A 7,103-nucleotide genomic window follows, 5' to 3' on the forward strand; every position below is an offset into this window, starting at 1 on the left:
CTGGCCCATGTCCCAGCGTTTCTCTGCTCCTTCAGCTGGCCCATGACCCAGCATTTCTCTGCTCCTTCAGCTGGCCCATGTCCCAGCGTTTCTCTACCCTGTAGCTGGTCCATGACCCAGCGTTTCACTGCTCCTTCAGCTGGCCCATGTCCCAGCGTTCCTCTGACCCTGCAGCTGGCCCATGTCCCAGCATCTCACCTTTCTCGTTATCTACACTCATTTGGCTGATCACCTGTTCTTTACTTTCCTCTCTGCATTCTCAAGTCAGCTCACAAGTTCTAGGTCTCACTTTCCCTCGGCCCCGGCCTCTGCCCCTTTTTGGGGGAGAGCATCCCTAATCAGCTTCCGGGATATACACCCGAGTTCACAGCAAATCTCAGCTCAAATCAGCTGCCGGGGCCCGAGCGCCAAAGAACTGTTATTCATTCCTGTCATTAAATCTTTTAATTGTTTCTTTTTCTCCGTCTCAGTCTTTCCAGATTGAACTGAAATGTACCTGAACGCACATCTAATGCAAAACATTGCCAGCTATTTTCCTCTTCCAATTGATCAAATTAACAAACAGAGAAACTTCTTTCAACATTGATTACTCATAGGTGATCGTGATTGTATTTTAGTAGGTTTTTTAAAGGTTTAACACTAGGTTTCATCAGAAAAGAGTTTCTTGATGGCTTTCCAACAGTTTGGGTCGCCGGGATGTTCATTTATCTTGAATATGTTGGTACTGTCAGTGTGATAGACTACGATGTTTACAGCTGTCAGTGTAACTCATTTTGGCACAAACATAATGGCTAACGCTTTTCTTGCTTGCTTTATAGCTCACACAGCCAGGGGTATAATGAATTGATACTTACTGTCATGCTGTTTACTTTATTCTCCTTCACATTTATTACTTTTAATCAAAGTGTCTCAGTGAAGAGCTCAGCCTCTGTTTAACACAGATGGAAAAACAATGACTGGGCCAAAATGAAACCAAAACTGATATTCAGATACTCCCACAAATTTGAACAAATGCAAGAAAGCAAGTTAGCTGTGTATTTAAAAAAAAAACAGATATGCGAACAAAGAACTGAATATGTATTCTGTAATTTGAAATATTTAAATATGAATTTAATTATTCTATCTAAAACAGACAGGGGAAATTTTCATTTATAACAACTTCGCTGAGTTTCACTTGCAAAACAATGAAAGTTGGGTTGGGAGTGTGTTTCTTTGATATTGTTTATTGTTTGACTTTTACTTTTGTTTCGTGTTTGGCTCTCTTTGTCCCTCTTTTGCCATTCAGTGACCCCCAGTGTGCTGCCAAGACTCAGAGAAGCAGCTCAGACGTGAGAGCAACCAGATTGTGCACTTCTTAAGCAAATATGTTCAACTGACACCAAATAATCTGTGTATGAATCTAGTTTTAAACTTTAGCTTAAGGACATCTCAAATCAGGGATACATAAATGTAATATCTTTTCTTATTTTATGTAAAGCCAGCAGCACAAATTATTTGCAGCGATCTAGATAACATTAAGATGATGCTGAGCAGAGATCAAACTGGGCAAACAGTGCTTTCCAATTTAATATTAAGTCAAAAGATGCACATTTAACACACATCACTGAGTGCAGTCCTTAAGGGATCTGTGTTAGCGCATTTTAGAGATAAAGAATCTTCTTTGGTTAAACTCTCCTGCTTCACATGTCTAGCAGAGAAATAAAAGACAAATTGAACCTTAGTGCAATAAGTTGCCATCAGAAACGTTATTACAAAAAAACATATCCCTGCTGTTCTGTAGTGAGTAAAATATAAGCAAAGTGAGTACAAAATGGAGTTTCAAATATTGTTTTTAGTCGTTAAAGAGACATATCTATCAAAAACAACCTGGATCTGTGTTAAAAAAAAGAGTCATAGTCCCCTTGACCTCATAACTTATTTCAACTCTGAAATAGGTTATGGGTCGAGTTCCACACATTTAGAATAATTCAAATGGGATTCTAAAACTACACTTGGTTGATATTTTGGTTTTATTGTTTGGAGTAAAGAACATAAAAAATATACATATAACTCCTGCTCATTTATGTACAACTTTACTGTGGGCCTTCATCTTTAACAACACTCTTACTTAGTTTTACTTAGTGAACCACAAGAAAGTGCAGTTGACACTCTGCAGAAGCCCGTCTGTAATTCCTACTGATACCTGTGCATAAAATCTGTTTCTGCTCGGTGGGAGAACACGTTAAGAGCAGAATAAATCCAAAACTAGAAACACAATCAGTCTAGTTTTTCACACCCCTGGAGCTTTTCAACATTTTTGTCAACTGATCAGCACAACCTAGCACATTGGAAACAAGGAATTTAAATTTGATTTTCAAGCGCTCACAGCATACAAACATAGTGTGTTTTTTTTGTTTTTTGAAATGAAGATTCATTCAGTCCTGGATGGAGGGGAGGTCAGTCCTGATTATCCTAATTGTTTATTGTAGTAAAAACCATCTTTGCTGCTTTTGATATATTTTTGGTATTACCATTCTTCTGGAAGGTGAGCCATTTAATAAAGGTAAAAATCATAAAATAATAATAACGTCCCTATGTTTCACCATAAGGATATGTTCACCTAACAACATGTAGCATTTTGCATTTGGGTTAAAAAGCCAAGTTATAGTTTTATTTGACCAGAGCTTCTGCATGTGTGCGGCACATATCTTATGGCAATCTGCAGATCTTATAGCTTTCTCTTAATTTTTCTAAGAAGTTTCTCGAATTTTTTTTGTCATACACCATTCCAGTCCAGAAGTTTGTAACAGTTTTTGGTTTTTTTTACGTTTGCAAATGCATGCAACACTTTTGGGTGGTTTTATTGGAAAAGATAAAGATAGTGTGCACTTTTATTCTTTCGACAGTCAATTAAAATCCAGCTATAATACATAGAAATTTGTGTCCGCAAGGAGAACTAGAGCGAAAAAGTTCAAAGGGGTTGAGTACATTTGCAAGGCATGTAAAACCTACCGCTGAAAATGTTTCCCCCTCAGTCGTGCAGGTTGCATGAATGCAGCACTGTGGACGACCACGTCATATCAAATGACTCTGTTATTAAAATGTAAATAAGTGCCAGCCAATATAGGCTACAGAAATAAGATGATTCACAGAGTTTGTCTCCTGTGCCAGTCGTTGAATCCGTCAGATCACAAAGAAGAAGCGGGAACAGTGCTCAGAAAAACCAACACCTTTGTGTGGCCAGGTAAATTGATCACAGTCGAAAAAGCTCGTGTCATCCCCGACTTGAAGCCACAGAGAGCTTTATTGTTACATTGTGAATATATGAATGCAAATGCACGGCTTTCTCCAGAGTTCGCCTCAGACCCCGGACGCATCAGCGCCGACCAGAAAACGTGCCCGGTCTAGCATCTGAGCCCAAATGTACGAGAATCACCGAGGGTCAAATTCAAAATGCGGTGCAGCGCCGATACCCTGAGACACCATTTAACCGCACAGGCGTAATTAATGCTCTATTCCTCCTCAGCTGCCTTCACAAGCTGCAGATGCAGGGAAGATGACCTGAGACAGGGGAAACCACATGTGAAGAGGCAGCATGGAAGTGAGGTATCATGTTTACTTTCATAAATATGGCAATCCCCCTCTGTCCCCCCTCTGCCCTTCTTATAGCTGTTTTTTACCTAGCAATTAAATCCAGTTAGAGATTACTCTCAGCTGCATCTCTGTCTTCACAGGAGTCTCAGCCTCCAGCTCGGACTGATAATAACTATGGTCGGGGTCTGTTTCAGCCATTCATTTGATAAAGTGCTTTTCACCTTGCAGCTTTCATTATCCACACACCAGACAGCGGCTGCGTGTGGATGAGTAAGTTTATTTGCTTGGCTCCGAGTGGGCTGATTAAACAAGTGTCACGTCATTATTCTTTAATCAAATTTTCAATTATGATTAAGGAGCTTTAATGCTGTAATGGAAGGTGAACTCTATAACAGAACGGCAAAGTGATTAGACGCCACTGGAACTGGTCCAGCGAGACAGGAGAGGGGGGGGGGGGGGGAAAAAAAAAAAACAATTTTCTGCTTGGAACGAAGTGGAACTCGAATGTCGGTGAAAGGGTGAATATTACAAAATGTCTGCTTTTCTCTGTACTTGACATCTGGCAGTAAAGCTTGTTAAAATACTACGGGGGGGGGGGGGGGGGGGGGGGGGGAAATAAATAAATAAAAGAAAGCAGACAGCCTATTTTTTTCTTGAGTGAGATTGATCTTGTTGACGGAAATGGCCTTGGTTCATAACGGACCATGTCTGCTAGCAACAGCTTATCTGGTCCAGTGGAGTGTCTGTCTGCACATCTTTTGGGAGGTTCTTTAAAGAAGGTGAGTAAAGAAGTCACTGTTAGAAAAGAGGTAGAAAAAAAAAAGATGTATATTGTGATGACCTGCCTTGACATCGCAAGGCAGCTTTCATGGCACCTAGACATGCTACTCCAAGGGTTGATTTTCAGATGCACACACATCAAGGAAGTCGTTTCATTTCCTTTTACGTTTGAATACATACATTACATTCTGCAATTACGGATTATGTAACACAAACATTTTTATTTTTGCAAAGTATCTTTTCAAATAAGTACAATTTCTCGACTCTAAAGAAAAAAAGAAAAAAAACAAAGTAGGACTAATACACCAATCATCATTTTTTGGCCCCAATGCCAATCCGAGTCCTTATAGAACAGCTATTTCCAAAATACTAACTGCGGACCAAATATCTTATTGTAATCAGTGCCATATTTTAGTATGTAATTGTGCCATCGCTCTCCAACAACACTTTGAATCTGACAGTAGCATCAAACCCCTTTTTCTCTGGTTTGTAACAGATATTTTATCCCAACCAGAAATTCTGCCAAAAGACTCAAGATAGTGATTGAGCTTCCAGTTAGCTCTGTTAAGAAAATGTGCGTCACCTCAAATACGTACACAGACTGTACCTTCACCATTTCATCTAAATCCTACTATACGTAAAGCTACAGACTTCAATAAACCCACGTCCTGCAAAAGAAAGTCCTCTGGAGCAGTTTCCTGAAATGTTCTGTGTTTCGATATTTTGACCTGTGATATACTTCACCGTTGGTCCAGTTTATTGTTTGCTGCCAAAATCTACAGAAAAAAGTCCTTCCTCATCTTTGAACAATGCTAAATGTAATAGCTAGAATTCTAGCAGCAACTCTGCAGCTGCCAATACAGTCTCTATTCTACGCATCATTGTATTTTGTGAAAAACGTTTTGCCTGAACATGTTCAGAGAACATACAAACGCTACACAAGAGGCATGCAAACCCAAGATTGCGGATAGATCTCTTTTTTTGTGCATTTTGACAAGATTGGAGTAAAAACTACAAAATAAAATGGCTCATGAAATAATTTGGATTCTAAACAATTTCAGCGCTGCTACTGATTATTAATTAAACAAGCACTTAAATCATGTGTTTTTAAGACGATACCAGATTAATGTTAAGTATTCATAATTACTTAAATAAACATATTTAATCACAAAGTTAATTAGTTAGTTAGTTTTTATGACAGATGACAAACAGCAATAGGCAGATATCTGCTCAGTGGAATATCTTGTTGCACATTATTCAAAACACTATTATCCTCCCACAGACACACACACACACACACACACACACACACACACACTCATATTCACCTCAAATGTACTTTAACCTGCTCCTCTTGAGAATTATTGCTCACTGTGCTGGCATGAGTTAGCAAATAACTGCTAGTGAGGGGAGGAGGTAGCTTATAATATGCATTGGGAATTTTAATCTTGACTTTTAATAAGCCTTTGACCTTCTTGCGTCTGTAGCCTATAATTAGAAATTCTGGCTGGGCCAGATCGACAGAATACTGTGTTTTAGGGCGGGTAAAACCTTGTGCGACTGCGGTCAGAGGGCCTTCTAAATCACGCAGCGGCATGAGAAATGTTTAATCTAACAAATTGGTTTCTGTTTCCCCTCTTTTTTTTTTTCTTTTTTTTTCATTCTTTCATGCATTTGGTATTCTGAATATGGGGGTGATGTCATCATCTCATCCTTTTAAGAGTGACTGTGGACTATATATTGTGAGGGAGAGGCAGAGAATCAGAACCTAATGGTCTCTCCTCCTGCAGCCAAATCTAATTTTGTCCTTATCTTTTCCAAGTTTAGCTATCCCATCGAGCTTTGTGGACTTGAACTGTTGACTTTCCTCAGTCGGTGTTTTTTGCATATGTGAAATCATACATCAAACTGAGTTGCAGCTGCACATCTTGCCTGCTATTATTAACCCTGCGCAGGTGACCCAGTTTGAACTGATGAAAACATTAGGATTTCCAATATTCTATGTAAATTAAAAAAATGATGAAGCACCTCTTCTTCTTTGGGCCTTTGTCAGGCTGCACTAAATTTAGCACTTATTTACTTTATGTCCTTGCTGGCGTGTCCTTGCTAAATGAAGTCGAACAGGACCGCTGCCACCCAGAGGACAACGCTGCCCACCTCCTCAGGATGAAATGAATAACATGGAGACATTTGTGCATCAACTGGGGAAAATGAGAAAATCTAGTGCCATACACAAACAATACCTTGCAAACATTTGTGTGTTTGTTTTCACATTTTGTCATATAACTGAAAACATCCATGCACATAAAGTTACTAAAAGTTATTTGGCCCAACTCAAAGTTTGTGATTACTCGCGAAAGGGAAAGAACATATATGAATTTACATGCATGCATATAACTGTAATTTAGTTAAAGCCTGAGCTTTAACTAGGCCATTTCATCACATTAATTTCATTTGATGTTAATCTTCCCACTGTAGCTCCGCCTGTATGTTCGGTGTTGCCCTTCTGCTGGAGGATGAATCTCTCACCAGCCTCAAGTACTTTGCCACCTCTGACAGGTTTTCTTCTGGTTTCGCCCTGTACTTATGCTGCATTTGATTTCCACAAACATTTGAACTCAGAACTGGGAATTACCTCCCACCTAAATTGAGTGCTTTCTTGTTGCAAGCTCAAATGTCTTGGCGCTAACGACTGTTAGCGGTAGAAGCTGTTAGCCAACCTTTTCTTCGCATTTGTTTGTTTAAATGCT

This window comes from Poecilia reticulata, linkage group LG20 (assembly GCF_000633615.1).
Source record: "Poecilia reticulata strain Guanapo linkage group LG20, Guppy_female_1.0+MT, whole genome shotgun sequence".
In the NCBI taxonomy this organism is placed as follows: domain Eukaryota; kingdom Metazoa; phylum Chordata; class Actinopteri; order Cyprinodontiformes; family Poeciliidae; genus Poecilia; species Poecilia reticulata.